The 16,238-nt window shown below is 43.6% G+C and overlaps 1 protein-coding gene across 6 annotated transcripts in view; it reads left to right on the top strand.

The window, feature by feature from the left end:
• Positions 1-16,238, top strand: part of PLXNB2 (plexin B2) — a 258,670-nt gene that overhangs the window by 37,733 nt on the left and 204,699 nt on the right. For 2 of the 6 annotated variants that reach the window (XM_086747126.1, XM_086747113.1), the window contains exon 3: positions 7,622-7,695. The exons of the other annotated variants lie outside the window; for them this stretch is intronic. The gene's annotated coding sequence lies outside the window, so the exon portion shown is untranslated. The remainder of the gene's footprint in view (positions 1-7,621; positions 7,696-16,238) is intronic. 6 annotated transcript variants of the gene reach the window in all.

Genomic DNA, 16,238 nt, shown 5'->3' with positions numbered 1-16,238 from the left:
CCTCGGTGGCTCCTTGGCACACGCTTCTAAAACTCATGGGAGCAAACGATTCAGTCTGACAGGTCTTCAGCATTTTAACTTCAACAAATGCTGTGTAACATCATCTGTAACTTGCTCAGAAAATGATACCTGCCGACTCTCAAAGCTGAGGGAAAACAGTGCTGTGGTAGTGTGAAGGAGTGACAGAGTCTCCATCTCAGTGCACCGAAAAGCCTCAGGTGTTCCAGCAGAAGTCTGGTGAGTGGGAAGCCACCGCCGAAGTCGGGGCACCTGAGCCAGGTGTGCCCAGCAGCCAGTGCTGTGCTAATGGCGCTTTTGGGAACGTTTGCTTCTCCATTTTTCTGAAAGGTGACTGATGAGCATGTAACAGTGGCCTAGCCACAGTCAGGGTGGCATATTTTGCTGATGTTGCTATTGGTACCTGCATTTCAACCATAGTCTAATCTCACAGATGTGGTTTGATTTAACTTAATTTGAGGGTAATATCCGACAATATTGAGGGATATTTATGAAGTGAGTTCTTTGAAGCTCTTTGTGCTCTTAGCATCACTTAGTCTTGGTGGATGCCTTTTATCTTGAAACAGATTTCAGCTAGCTATTAAGTAAGCTGAATAGTGGTGCTATTTCAGTTGGCTCTGTGGTATTTTGCTTTTTCATATTAACTTTGCTGTTCTGCTTCCTATTCTAGTTGAGCCTCAGTGTTCTTGTGCTGCGAGTGGCTGTTTGTTTCATTTAAGGATGCGTATGCCGGAGAGGAGAGAGAGACTGAGTAAAAAGTTAGCTGAAGAAACAAGATACCCGTATATATATATGTAAAAACATGTTAATGGTTTTTCCAGCAGTATCAGAAAGGTGGTTCTTGCACAAAACACTTGCTTAATGAAGCACGGGATCTCCCTGACCCCCACTCCCTGCTGCAGACAAGTTCAGCTCTTTTCTGGTTTGCTTACATGCTTGGCAACTTGGAGCAGGAGCAAAGGAATGAAAGAGGAGCCCTCGCCAGAGCAGTGGGAAGGGAGATTGCAGGCTGGGAAGGGAGTTTGTGGTTTGGGGAGGAATGGAGGGAGCTGGGAGGTGGCTGTGCTGTCCCCAGCATGGAGGGGACAAGGGAGCTGCTGCATGATCTGCCTCTGCTTGTTTCTCTTCTCAGGCAGCAAAACTGCCTGGGTTTCCTGGTGTGCTCCATCAAGGTTTTGCTGCAGCACTTTATTTCACTGCCTTGTTCAGTCTCTCCCGTTTCTTGATGGAGCTATAGCTGGGCCCTTCCCTAAAACAGTCAGAGGACTGGAATATGTCCCACTCCCTCCCACTTTAACCCTCTAATCTTCCCCCATTTAAAATAGAAAGCACTCCATTGCAACATGAATATTTTTAATAAATCCATTATGGACATTTTATAAACAAGCGCTCTCGCAATTTGCAGTGTACTTCTTTAGAGAGAGAACTGGGACAGAGTAATTATTTGTCCTCCTTCTACGCAGACCAATTGTTTTCTCTTACGCCTTCCTGCGTAACGAACAAGGAGCTTCTCCCTGATGAGAGTGCTCCTTTGAAGTAAACAGTACTTTGCAAGGAAAAATCCTTATCGATATTGAGAGACCGAGGTATACCTACATATATAGGTATATATATCTTACATATACTTTTATAGGAGAGGAAGTTATGTAAGAAAGAAATACCATCTCAGCAGTCATGGCTTCAGGAGCTGTTGGATATTATTACCGTTTTCCTTTCTTCTCAGGAAAACTTCCTGCAGTGAGTTGTCCAGGCTTTTGGACAGTGCTCATGTGATTAATAGTTATATTTTATTTTTAGCTTTGTCTGACATAGCTACCAGGAATACTTTCGTATTGAAGCACTGCAAGATGGTTTTTAAACGACTCATCTGCCGTGTATGTACTGGTGCTATGGGAAGATAGGCAGAACGGGGATGCAGGCGTACCAAGTTGCAGTTGTGTTCCAAACTTCACATAATTTGTGGCCTTGAGATAGAATTGTATTGTAAGCTTTCCCCTAAGTGCCTTTCTCCTGGTCATCATAAGGAGGATGCCTAGTAGTTCTGTTGCTCTGAGTGCTTGCATAGCCACAGACAACTGAAATAAGTTGATTTATTATTTTCCATTAAAATATAAAAAGCTTTTGACTTTAAAAAAAAAACAAACAATGTTGTCTCAGTTAACAACTGGACGCATAAGGTAGCATAGATGACCAGAGGTGGGAATTTCTTAAGCCATGTTTGCTGCCTAAAAAGACCTAATATATAACTAGTCCTTCAGTCACAGCACTTGATACCTGTTAAGGCCTTTTGAAGGACTGCAGTTTTTTGCTGCCCTGTCTCATAAGGCTAGTTTTCTAATAAGATTGTTTTCTGAAGGGTAGAGGTGAGAGCTGCAGAAGAAATAAATGGTAACCATCAGCCTCTGTAGATGGAAGAGCTTTACCTGGAATCTAAAAGAGGAATCCATCCTGCTATATCTCTGTCCCTGAGAAGATGCAGTCCAGCAAGTCTCAGTTCTATTACCATAGAGGTACAAGTTGTAAAAATTAAGTTATTTTCCACTGCTTCCTTCTTGCAGGAAAGAGAGGCTGGGGTTTTAGCCCAAGTTGTAACTATTTCTTTGTCCCCATTGCCTCCTACAAGAAAGCTATTTGTTTCTCCCTTTCTTCTCACTCTTTCATATTGGATCATTTGAGACTTCAGCAGGTTCTCAGCTTGGCTCTGGCTGGCTTGGAATTAAAATCTCCTCTGTTCTGGATGACCTGATGCTTTTCAGAGTACACTTTGTTCATGGGCAACAGGCATCCTGCAAGAAGTGTCTTTGAAGTAGGGGAGACGTTCAGCCGGTCCTTTGGCACAGGTGGTGCATGAATTGGTTAGCGGAGGATCCTGCTTTTTGGAAGACATACAGAAAGGATGAGAGAAGTGGAGGTTTGCTCCTGGGGTGGGGTAAATGTTGATGAAAGCTGAGAGGTTGTAAGAGATGTTGAAGAAAAAACAATTGCATTCTCCCTGAATATAGGCAAGACTTCAGGAGTCCAGATTAGCCAAATAGCCTGAGACTTAAGGTGTTTTGAGGATGTCCTTTCTGAGATACCTCAAAGGGACTTGATCATCAGTAAAGGATCAGCATGCAGCCTCTGAAGCTGCTGCCCTCTGTTCTCTAGATCAAAAGATTAAATAATCTCTCTGAAAAACGTCCAGTGCCCGCTTTGCATTTCAGCTGGTGCATGTACCAGCCAAAAAAGGAGCCAGCACTACCAGTAGTTAGAAACTGGCCCCTGGCTCTGTGTGCCAGCACACCAAAACACATGCTCGCTGCCTTTGGGGCAGCACCTGCCCGTGTTTGTAGTGATTTCTGGCCCCGCTACCCCACTGCTTCATGATGCATCTCCCGAGATCTCCAGGGTGAAAGGCTGAGCAGCGCTGTTGACTTGAATGTATTCTTCTTGCTTTTATATATTGCTTAGAGGATCTTTCTCTGGATCCTTTGCTGTTATACATGGATGCTTTGAGCATTCAAAAATGTATCCTTGTAACTCTGTGCCAGAAAGGTGTGCTAGTCCCATTTTGGAGACGTAAAAATGGGAGGTTGAACAACATGACCCAGCCCAGGTTCCTCCAGGAGCTTGTGTGTCATGGCCCCAGACCATCACCACGCCTTGGCCTTGGTCCCCAAGATTTGTAGAGGGGAGAATAAAATGTGGAGGTGGCTGAGGACATAACTGAGGGATAAGAAGGAGAAGGAGATATGGCTGTGTTTGTGTCACCGTGATGCTGTGCCAGCAGCTGCCTCAGCTCCCTGCTCCAACTTGGCTGGGAGAGACACCACTGGGTGCCCGGCCCAGCGCTGACAGGCAGCTACTGATCTTTCATGCTCTCCTGGTCTGTCCTCGTGTGAAGCATTATCCTCTGTACCACTGGCGCTGGGCAGCTGCTCTCTGGCACACCCGAGGTGGTGGGTTGCTTCCAGAGCTGTTGTGATAGCCAAAATCTGGCTTCCCCAGGGCATGCAGCCTGGGCAGGATCTCATGTTCACCCACCCCCATTTCACCCCCATAGGAACAATGTGAGCTGTATTTTTAGTAGTTTTTCAGTATTTTGGACTACCCTAGAACTGGCAGCCTTTCTTACAGACTGACTGGCCCTGGGTGGTGAATGGTTCGTTGATGCCGTGCAAGGCTGGCACCCTAAAAAAAGGTGCATCTTCACATGATTTATCTGAAGAGCTTTTCTGGAGGCAGGCTGAAACTCCTCAGTCCTTACAAAGTGCCAGTCTTTTAAGCTGGGCAATCATATAGCTCATCTTTCCCAGGAGAGAGACTGATAAGCACAGGCAGACTGCTCTGCACCCTTCTGGTCCTGAAAGGTCCCTGAAGGACCCTGAAAGGTCCCTGTTCCCCCTTCTGGACTTGGCCTTATAAACCCTACCCTGTAGTACCATCAAGGCCCTGGGCATCCTGAGTGTCAGCTTGAGTTTTAATTTATTTTCCAAAATAGCAGAAATTCTGAAATATTTGTATTTTGTGGTACTTTCATCATTATCACCTGCTGACTGCATCTATACCAGCTTCTGGAAAAATCTAACTTGAGCTTACTTCTCATATGTTCAAGCCACCTCATTACTGCAGGGAGCCACCTGAGAAATGTGTTAATGGCCGTATGCCAACGTGCTCAGCTCTATAAAAACCGCTGAGATGAACCTGCTCCGACTGCTGAAAGCCAGAAACAACTACTCTCTTGTCTACACGAGGAAAACTACAACTTGTTAATTTGCCATCGGCCAGCAGCTGCTCTCAGGCTGGCCATGGTGGAACTGGTAAACGGAGCTCAGGCATATTTAACACTGTAATAAAACATAATTTAGAGTTACAGAGCAGACTGGTAATGCTGCCTATTATCAAGGTTGTTTGACACTTCCCATTATAAGATTCTATTTTCAGCCTCTTACAAGTTTGCCAAATTTTAACAGCTTGCGCTGAGATTTCTTTAACTTGGTGCCTGCCTCTCGCTGAATATTCTGTTATTGTTGTTTAAAAAGAAAAAACAGCACTTAGCCAGAGCAGCTCAGCTGTTTCTAAGAAAGAGGACTGAGAAAATATCTTGTTAGTCCTGTTAAATTTAGGTGACCTTTTCTTTTAACAGCTCAGAGGCAGGATTTGGCAGGAGAGGGGAGCCACTGTCAGAGATGCTTGTGCTCTCTCTATGAATATTGACCAAAATAGGCTGAAGTGCAAGTCCTCAAAACATTTCAGTCAACACCAGCTAGCAGGTCTTTAATTCCTAGCAGCAAATGTCCATGAAGAGGTGATGCCTGCAGGCTATGCCAGTCTGGTCCTAGCAGCGAGGAAGCCAGTTCCCACCCAGCCCCAGAAGCCCAAGTCCGTGCACGGGCACTTGGGGACATGTGGTGCCTGGCTTCCCCATGGCTCTCATGAGCCCGGGCCATACAGAGGAGGAAGGTGAAAGATGTCAATGAGGCAGAAAGCGATAGTGACCACAAGAGCAATTTGTGTGTGCTTTGGAGAGCTTTAAGTTGTGTGTAATAGGCATATGTAGTACAGGTGGAGGTCCCTGTAGACAGCAGATGGGTATACGCCTATACATTGTTCACAGTATCCGTTAGCTTAATGCATTCCTTGTAACCGCTGTGTATTAGGCTACAAAATGCAAGCTGAAAATCAAATTTGTTAATAGTGCTTGTCAATGGCATCTCTTTTTCTCTGGCTGTAATGGTAGGAATCAGATTATTATTGCAGAACACTGCAAGCAATCAAAATTGAATTACTTCTGCCTTTGTTCATTGTAGGTTTTTTCATATTAACATGTGGCTCTTTAGTTATTCTTTGCTTTTCTATAAAGACACTGTTGAAGTTGGGTGCTACTTCTGCCTGTGTGTCACTGCAGGTGCTGGTTAGATTTTGACCCATCCCTACAGAGACCCAAGTTCTGTCTTCCCTTGGCCACTGCAGTGGCTGGAGGGGGAAGGGAAAGGAAAACACCGAAGCCCCTTCAGCAAAGCAAGGAAATCTGTCTCTGCTTTCAGCTATGCTGACAGTCCACTGGTTACAGAAGCTACGATCTAGCCATCAAAATTGCCTTACCCTTTCAGTTTTCTGTTAGCCCACTTACATGGAAATTGCAGGAGCATCTCATGGCTTCTCTTGCAGAGCTCCTAAAACCTGCAGAGTCAGCATCTCTGAGTTGGGGTAGAAGCAGCATTAGTCTTTATCTACTACGTATCTACAGCTGCAAATAGAGCAGCTGAAAGCCTACGCCAAAGGGCTCAGAGAATCATGAAATCAATTATATTACTTATTTCCAGGCAAACTGGGTTACGGTGGAGTTAAGCCATCCAAAGCTTACAGCTGGAGATGAGGCATGGCTGCAGGAAGACCGCACTTAAATTTAAAAATAACATTTGAAAATTTAATTAAAACTCATACCTTCATTATGCACCTTCCCAGTGCATAATGGTATCAGGTTAAGACACTTCAAACCTAAGGCAATTTTGTATTTTTATAGTCAGTTTTTTAAGAGGCAGCGTTTCTCCTGCTTCCCTGGTTGGCATGAGAAGCACAGACATATAGAGGACATTATGGAAAAAAAGTAAAACAGAATATAACTCTAAAGGCTGTCAAACACATGTAGTTTGAGAGAAATGGTGCAACATGTTTTCTCCTTTTTTTCCCTATTATCTGCTTTGTAAAACCATTCTCAGGCTGAAGGTGGACAGGAATCCTTTAATAACCCATCAATAAAACCACTTAGCAGAGCTGAATAGCAGCTCTGACAGGTGACCTTTCTCTTTTTTTTTTTTTTTTTGCAGAAGTGCTCTATTAGTTCTCATTATCTTGCTTCTCGGTCACTTTTGGGGGCCTTTCAAGGCCCCTTGTCTTTCTCCTCTGAAATAAACTATATCTGGAGATGAATCTATGTAATTTGTTGGGAGAGTATGTTATTCATGGGGAATGCCTGTGGAAGAATACCTTGCTTGCCATAGCAGAAGTGCTCTCATTGAAGAGGAAGCTGAGGCAGGGGAGGAAGGCCAGCAGGAAGAGATGGCCAGAGCGTAGCTAATTCAGATTGCATGGGGCAGCGAAATGCTCATTCCTTGCCTAATTCTGCTCCATAATTGAGACTGGTGGTGCCACCACCCCCCTCTCTCCCAGCATGTTTTGTAAAGCAGTGGAAGTAATCTGCCTGTGCTCTGGCTGCCCCTGCAAAGTTCTTCCATTGCTTCAATTTTTCTCCAAAGCCTGTGAAGTCAAGAAATAACTGTTTGGAGCTCTCTTTCTGTCTAGCGAAGATGCTGCTAACTGGTTTCCAGGTTTGTCCCCATACAGGTGCTGCTTAGTTCTTCAGAGCTCTCTGATTTCTGGGATTAGAAGAAGCAATTAAATCCTTTCTGCTACAGTGCATTAGCTAAGCTTGTGAAATTCAGTGGTTTTATAGCTGCCAAACAAGAGGCTTTTTTCAAAGCCCTTGCATCAATATTATTTTTATTCCTGTGATTTGTTTTGTGCAACTTGGATCTTTGCAACAATGCTGGTAGATGGTAGTGAGGAATAAATAATCAAATCTGTTAGTAAAATGCTACATTTTGCTCTGATTTACTTGCAGGTATTTGAAGTGGATATGAAATCGGGCAGAATTGATGTGGAAGGGGAGGGAGAAAGAGACAGCTTTTTACTGAGGTATCTGTATCTTTTAAATAAACTGAAGTAAACTGAAAAAGTAACTGAGATGTTATGCCGCAGTATTGTGATCAGGATGGTGTAAGAGTCTCCTGTCCATATTTTATGTTTTAATAGCAGCCTTTTCTTATCCAGTTTTGCTTTAGACATGAAAATGCAATTTCTGAGGCTTTGTCAGGTGAAACAAGAAACTTTGCATGGAAAGAACTAGAAATGAAGTTTCTGCAGACATGTTTTCTTTTTCTAAATGCTGACAAATAACTCCTGCCAAATGCTACATAAAGGAGAAAAAGAAACATATGGCAGTTCAACAGGAGTGAAAAGATGAGCTAATCCAGCATCCAACAAGTCTTTGGATGAGACTAAAATAAAACCAACCAGCCTTTATCATGCTTGATAGCACCACTATAATTAGGAGTCTGTCACCAGGTTCATAATGAAGCCTTAGCTCTGTTTTTGAGGGGTTTATAGTCTGGTAGTAAGAGTCACTTTGGGTTGCAACTTGGCATACTAGAGCTTGCTGTGCAGAAGGCTCCAATCTAGCGTGCAAGTTTTAAATAAACTGACTGTTAAAAGTTGGGGGGTTTTGCCAGCAATGAGCTAGTTGTGCTTATAATCTATCCTAAGTGTTTAAGGAGTCAGTGTCTAATGTGATTTATTTGCCCTCTGCGTGAAAACTATAAATGTGTGGTTTGGTATCCTCATGTGCTCTCTTAAGCTGCCATGTAAGGAATCAAGAATGTAAGGAATCAAGATTTTTATTTGGTTTTTTTTCCCCCTCCCTTGGTTTTGTGATCCATACATCTGCCCTGGCAGAAGCTGCTGCTGCAGAACTAGGGGCAAGCATTTGCTGTACTCTGCCTTAAAAATGTACTTATAAGTAAACTCATTCCTTACAAGTCAAGTTTTCAATCTTAGGAAGAAGTCTGGCATATGAGGCAAAAATTCAGCCTGCTTCTTTCTCCCATCTTTCCCTCCATCCTTGAGGCTTAGTCAGCTGCTGGCAGAGGGACTGGCTGTGCAGAAGATGTCTCAGTTGTGTACACAGGCATGCAGTTAATTCTGAATAAAAAGGGTTTAAACTTCAGGAAGTGTCCAGTTTTTCTGAACCCAAAATTGTTGCATACCTAATCCAAGATACCAGAAGCTGAAATAAGCCTTCTTTAACATATCTTTATTGCACGTTGTCCTCTCCTCTCCCTTGCAGTGCTGCAGTTTCTCAGCACCTCGAGTTGTCTAATGTAGCTGAATGTCCACAGGAGACCGGGCAGAGCTCTCTCAACAGCATCTCCTCTGTAGAATGTGTCTAGTAATGAAAGGTCAAATATTCGTACGTTAAGGCTGTGGGTTTGGATTACAGCTAGATGCCTAATGAGCTTTTCAGAAACATTGAGGCTACCCTGCAGTCTTATGTGCCAGATTCTTAAAGAGTCTGGCTTAAAAGGAATAACTAAGCAACCTCAATACCTTGAGCAAAACCTGAGTAGGTCAGTCCTGTCTCTGTATGATTCAACCTTCTGACTCGTATGTGAAAGCAAAGGTGAACTGAGGTGTATCCAGTTCACATTTAATGTACAGTAAATGTTAACTTTCCCTCCTGAACACTTCAGGGGAGGCTTTGATGTTCATTTGATGAAGGTGAATAGGTTGGGGGAGGATTAAAGTTCATGAAGTGCTGCAGTAGTCCTAAGGCTAGCAGGTGGGCAGCTGAGTGGTGCCTCTGAATCGTCATCATAGAGAAGAGATTGAAAAACCACGCACACAAGTGCTGGAGACCAGGGTGTGGGGGTGTACTTCATACCACCACCACCCCCTTGCCGTACTGCTGCTGCTTGTCAGAAAGAGAAAGTCTGCACCACTTTTCTGGCAAAGAGACCTCCCCAAAGCCCTACATTTATGAATTAGTAATTCATAAATTAGCAGCTGTAGGTTGGCAGTCTCTTCAGAGGGCTATGCCAGATTTTCCTTTCTCAAACGAGACCCATAAAGGCTGTGCCCGTAAACACAAGAGTTGAGAAATCCTCTCCCTTGAAGAGCCAGCATGCTGTTGGAGGCCATTGTGCTTTGTCTCTAGGCGAGACCCCTCGAAATCCCCTGGGATCCGGAAACTGCTGCCTCTTGCAGATCCCTTGGCCCAAGCCCCTGATCCTGCTGTACGCCATTCAAACCCTGCTGGCACCCCTGCTGCTGACTTCTGACCTAGCTGGCCAGGGAGGACAATGGAAAGGAGAGAGCGGTAACATATGTGCCTCTGTACACACGCATTCTTGGCTTCCTCACCTATATCTGCTGGCAAGCATGCGGTAGGAAGCAGCTGCTGACACAACTAGTTGCATTACACTCTTCATTTGGGCCCTATGCTTTCCAGCAGGAGCCCCAAAGTGTGGATTTGAACCAAACCGTGACAGCCTTCTGCAGAAAGGAGAGACCATGTAAAAAGCAAGGGCCACAAGGCAGGCTGGGACCACTGCTTGGCTCTCGGTGCACAGAGGTCCAAGACCAGGGCTTCTGGCATGAGTGAGGGAGGACCTGGGAAGGGACCACATGCATCACAAGGTGGTCTCTCTGGATGAATAGCTACTTGGAGGAAACATTACAAGGAAGGATGTAGCATATTCTAGCATACCTGTAAACAGAGGCATGTATAACCTCCAAGGGGAACACGGTAAATGAGTAAGATTCATTCAGCCATCTTCAAAAAGCCACCAGTCATGTGGTGCATGGAAACCGCTCACGCTAACAACTTTGATATTGGCACTGAAGACTGATGTCTTGAAGATTAGTGCGTGAGCATGGGGGACCTTTGCAAGGATGGTTTTGATCATTAGAAAAAACAAGCTGAGATATTAAATCAAGAATATAAAGCTAATCACAGAAGGAAGCCACTGTATAACAATCTCATTGAAAAAAAGGCTTTTAAAAATGTCCATTAATTAGAATATATTTGATCTCTTGGCTTCATCGTAATTTAGAGAGAAATGTGGAAGTACCTTCCAAATTCTGTTTCACAGTAGAAGCTTGTGTAACCCTTCAGCTCCTGGCATTTTCAAACCACAGTATAAATTACAAAAGGAGAAGTTGCAGCTGATGTGGAAAACAGCCTGTGTGTACAATGTCTTCTGTTTTAAAATGCCCATTTTATACTGTCCTGCAGAAGATGTGACAGCTCAGCTTGTTAGCAGGAGTTTTTTTTATTTGCGTTGTTAAACATTTTTGCTGGAAAAAAAAAGCAGCCCTAAAATGAAATCTTGCAGTGGTTTTTTGTTTTTATTTCCTTCTTTTTTTTGAACAGCTGTATCACAATTCATATCCTTTCTATGTATAAGTAATTCACAAAAATATATAGATCCGCATATTTTTATTACTACTTCATGGAACTTCAAAATTCATTAGTTCATGCTTAGCCACAGCTTCCTCTATGGCAAACTGCTGCTGAGTAAGGCATCAGCCAGTCTTGAAAAAGCTTATTAAAAAAACGATCAACTCGCAAACAACAAGGATAGAGTCTGGATGTTTATCTTCTTTAAAACATACCAGCTGTTCGTCTCCTCAAATAAGAAAATTAGGTTGTTTTTTTTTTTTTTTTTAATATTTAGCTACCAAATATTACTTACCTAAACTGGTCCTTGCACTTTCTCTTTGTGTCGCCCATGGAACAAATACTTTCAGAAAACTGTTTTTTTTTTTCTGTTGCAATAGTCAAACTGTCATGCTTCAGCTGTCATGCTGCAAGGTTTCATTTTTTCCTCACGCTTCTGGAGCTAATGATTTTTCACAAATTGCCCAAACTATAATTTTGTGTAACAGAGACTGAACCTTTCCCCTGTTTATTCTCAAGCTCCTGAGTTCCACTTTGAAAGTTCCCAGTTTTTGGCAACTTCTGAGTTTGACAAAACTGCAGGGTGAAGAAAAAAAAACAAACAGACAACAAGTAGCAGAGCCAGGGATTTTCGCCCCGATGGGTCGCACCCCATTGGCTCTTCCGGGAGGCAGGCATTCTGGGAGAGTAGTCCTGTGCCCTCATTCCTGGCCCGCGATGGAGGAGTAAATGCTGTCTATTCACTGTGTGTTTTGTCTTACTAGTAGATGCCCGAAAGTTTTATTGTTCACTCTTATTCCAAGTGCTCAGAGGGGAAAGATATTATTTCTTCTGTTGCTATATTCTCCTAACAGTTTAAGAGCTTTAAGTTCCCCGTCCCTCTAGTATTCCCCAGAGGCTTCAAAAGAGGAAGTCTCTGCTGCTCTGGTCTCCTCCTCAGCCTTTTCCATTCCTCCTGTCTTGCCAGCCACCTCCTCTTCCATTTCTCAGCAGTTCCTCCGAAGAGCAGCAGTCTGTACTTGGCATGATTCTTACCTTTTTCATTAGTGCCATTGGTAAACTCATCATGGAGCAGTTAAATTGCCTGTGCTCATTAATTTCATTCTGCTGTTCTTCATTGTAAGGAGCAGGACGCTCCTGCTGTCTGTCTTCAAGCTCAGGAAGAGGCCACAGAGATACACTAGTCTCCAACTTATTTGAAAATACTGTTCTTTTGCAAAACCAGAAATACCACAGTTATTTTTAGCAGACCCCCTCATTTGCCAAAGTTGACGATTTAGGTTTTCCATTTGTCCAGGATAAGATTATTTTTCAAACCCTTTATACATTTATAATTACAGACATCCATTTAAAAAATGAATCACTGAGCAAGGAAGCGGAGTAGCCCTGCACTTACTCAGCACGCTGTGCAGACTGACTGTCATAACGTGATGTGAGAAGCCAGCATAAGTGTTTGCAGTGCTCTTTCCCCAAAAATTTTTTCACAGTGCCCCTTCACAGTACTTACTGCTTTCTGCTCACTGAGAGGAAGGGGTGGGAAGCATTTCTGGGTAAACAGAATTATTTTTCAGGAAGAGTTTTGCTTGTGAGAAAGAAGTTTCTTTCGCAGGTGAAAAAAAAAAAAAAAAGAAGGAAGAAATGAGGCCGCAGGCCTGAGCTAAAGCAGACACTTAAAAGCACTGTGGTGGATGGAATCAGCTCAGCGTGTATGTTTTGGATTTGCGCACACATGGTAAGAAAAGCCAGCAAAAGTCTTCATGGGATTTTACTGAGAAGTGAATGCAGATGTCAAATCCATTTATCATTTATTTGGTTTTGTGCCACTGTCCCTTATGACCTTCTCCAGCCTCTGCGCAGTGAACACTTTCTCTCTTATTATGTATGCTTGTTTTGTTTTTAACCACTTCTTCACCACTCCACTACTCCTATGTTTTGTGGCACCAGCAGTTCTTCCCCTTATAGGAAGCTAGGTGCATTGCTTTAAGAAATACAAGTATTTGGAAGGAGAACAGAATTGACCCAGAAGCAAGTGGATTTGTGGGATTTTTAGGGGGCTCGTTTGTGACAGGACCACTAGTATACGGGACTACTCAGGATCTACTCCTTTGTCCAATTAATAACTTCTATTTTTTTCTACACCTTGTGCATTCTCCACCCTTTTTTTTTTCCCCAGCAACCCTTCCACTAGAAAGGGCAGGTTCCACAACCACCCATCTGTTTATGGTCTGCCTGAGGAAGCTGGTACAAGGTTAAGTTCTTCCACAGCCTGCTCATGCAGCCCTAGAGAAGGTGTTGTGCCTCAGTGGCTCTGTCTGAAAGCACAGGCAATTCATAGCTTTCCTGTACTTCAGTTTATTGCTTTTGCAGTCATTCCCTTCCATTACTGCTTGAAGATGCAACACAACGTGTGCTGCCAGCACTCCTTGGTTGATTATTGTTCTCTCCTCCTCTGAGCCACTGGTGCTGGCATCAAGAACTGTTGGGCAGATCATGGCTCCTCCTCCAACCACAACTTTTGTCAGCTGTTCCCATGGTCAGAATTAACAGGGACAACTTGAATGGTTTAAATAGTAGGTCTTCACACACCTGGCTGTTTTTGACAGAAATGTGCAAGGGAACATCATCCAAATGGCTCTACTGGCAGCTTTGAAGGTTGGTAACCTCCACGGGGGTCTGGACAGACACTAGGCTGAGGGCAGTCACTTCTTCAGCTAGTGTAGCTGGAGCTGGGAGATGGTGTCAGGATACAAGTTGTGACTAGTGCCTGTAACTTGCCTTACAGCAAATCATTTATCTTAGGCTATGCTTGAAGTAGTTGGGTAAGAACACAGTCAAGGAAGTGTGTGCTTTGAACCTACAGTTGTATTGTCATGTGCATGTTTAGCTCTGTTATGTGGTCATGGGATCCAAGAGGATTTGTCATGGCTTGTTGCCATAATTTGCTCTCTGAGTGTTAGGAGAACAGATTATTTTAGAGAAGATGATCACTGAGCTCACCTCAGTTTAGACCTTGGTGGGTGGAGTACAGCAAGCATGTTGTTGGGCCTAACAACAAAACTCAGTGCTATGAGAAGTTAATCCACACAATGTCCAACTCATGCTTCCTGGAGAACCTGAAGATACAACAAATGCAGTTATCAACAGAGAATTAAGTCAGGGCAATGGCAGAAAAGGATCTGTTGGTCTCCTCATAGTCTAGTTTAGATTAGAGTGCTCTTCCAGCATGTATGAATATGGACATGGAGGAGAACTTCATGAAGCACTGTGAGCTGGAAGGCCCGTTAAGTGGTGATACTGCAGAAGGAGGAATTGCACCCTCTTCTGTATCCTTCATCAGCAAAACCAGAGGGAGGATTTCCAGCTTCTGTGGTTTCTCCTCTGTCCCCACTGAAGTTCACCACCACCTCAAACTGTGCTTTTGTGGGACAAAATTTTTGGCCTGTGTCCATGTGTAGATGAATGTGAGACACACCCTTCCTTTGTACTCTTTTAATAGTTTTTCACATAATTGATCCTGCTTACTTTTTTTCTTCCATGTTTTTGGCAGCCTTTTCCTGAGTTGGGTTGCTCCCACGCAGCACAATGTGGCAGCACAGCTGATGGTGGGCCAAGGACACATCAGCAGTGGTGTCAGCAGAGAGTGCTGCCAGCACTTTGTTGTGAACCTTCAGCCTCATCCATGTCTGTCAAGCTGTCTTTGCGCTCTGTGCTCTAAACCAGCTCTGTGAAATGCTGCAAAAAGCACTTCCGTGGAAGGAGTGGTCAGCTCTAGCAGAGCTGTGGAGAGGTGTAGGAACTAATTGCTGTAGGAGAAAGGGAAGGACTGGAAATGCCTCCAGTCAGCACTGTCTTTAGAGGATCCCTTTCATGGAGTAATGCCCTAAAGCTCTGCTGCGGATTCTCTCAGCACGTGGTGTAAGAGATAACCATGCTCTCCTCCAAAGCGGGCTGATAAAATCTGCTTCCGTTGCATAAACCTGCATTGCTCCCTTTGTGGGGAAGCAGCTGAGTTTCCCCGTGGGCCCTAGCTGTAATTTGCCTCTCTTACACTCAAAGGTGTCTGTCTATTTTGGATAAAACTTCATTTAAGTCTTCATTTTCCTTGGAGCCTACCTTCAGACTCAACAACAACAACAACAAAAAGCCATTGTGCAAGTGAAACTACGGGCTTATTCTTTTCTCAATTTGTGGTGGTGTTCGTCAAGGACTGACTTTGATTGACAGTCTCTCTTAACAGGAGAAAAATGGATCCATATTGAAATATGCCTTCTCCCTATTAGCTTAATGGGAGAATGAGCTCCTTATGTCTTTTCTTTCTCTCCCAGGTAAATCCCTCATTAATTCAGTTTTGGTACGTTCTTCTGACCAAATGCTTGCATTGCGTGATATACTTTGTCTCCTTCATTATGGTCAGGCTAATAAATCTCTTAATTTTGGAGAAGTAATTCAGAAGGCTACATTTTGGTATTTTCTCTGGATCTTCATTCTCTGCCAAAGCAATGTAGAGCCTTTGAAGTTACTATCAGCATAGGCTTGCCCTGTACAAAAACCTATTTGAGATGAGAAGTACTGACATCCAGTAACTTGCTTTATGACTGAGATTTAGATAATGGTACTAGTTTAGTTCAGTCTGATGTTTATTTAATAATCTCTATGGAATTCCAATACTTGAAATTTTGAGTGAAACAACAGAGTGGGAGCTGGCCTCATCTGTCCCAGCGTCATCTGTCTGATCTTGGAATCTCTTGCTGTCATGTGGCACCATCAAAGTTTCTAATGCGAGCTTGAACACCACTGTAGTGAAATTAAACCTCCCAAGAACATGCTTGCTTTTCTTAGGAACCCCTTTAAAGCAGGAGGTAAGAGGCCTGCAGATAGTGCAGTGGCTGGTTTCTAGCAGCATCGCACAGCTGCTCTGGGTTCGTTGCCTCAACAGCTGTTTTACAAGGCTCCGTTCACAGGGTCTGCATTAGTTACCACCAGGTAAGTGCTGAGGCAGCACATGGTTGTGTGTTTTGGATCTCGTTCATGCCTCTCTCTCCAGAGGCAAGTCACTCCAGTTTGTGAAGCTACCTCAAAATAGAGGCAGTTGCTGTCCAATGAACATGTGTTATTTGGCTTAACGTACAAAAACATTAGCTAGGGTTTTCTTATGCCTCTTGGCAAAAAGGTATTCTTTTAAAGAAATGCCAATAATAACAAGAGCTACTTCAAATAAGGTCTG

The sequence above is a fragment of the Chlamydotis macqueenii genome, chromosome 1, assembly GCF_036417535.1.
Source record: "Chlamydotis macqueenii isolate bChlMac1 chromosome 1, bChlMac1.mat, whole genome shotgun sequence".
In the NCBI taxonomy this organism is placed as follows: Eukaryota; Metazoa; Chordata; class Aves; order Otidiformes; family Otididae; genus Chlamydotis; species Chlamydotis macqueenii.
The sequence above is the reverse complement of the archived record's forward strand: the minus strand, read 5'-3'. Positions and strand labels throughout refer to the sequence as shown.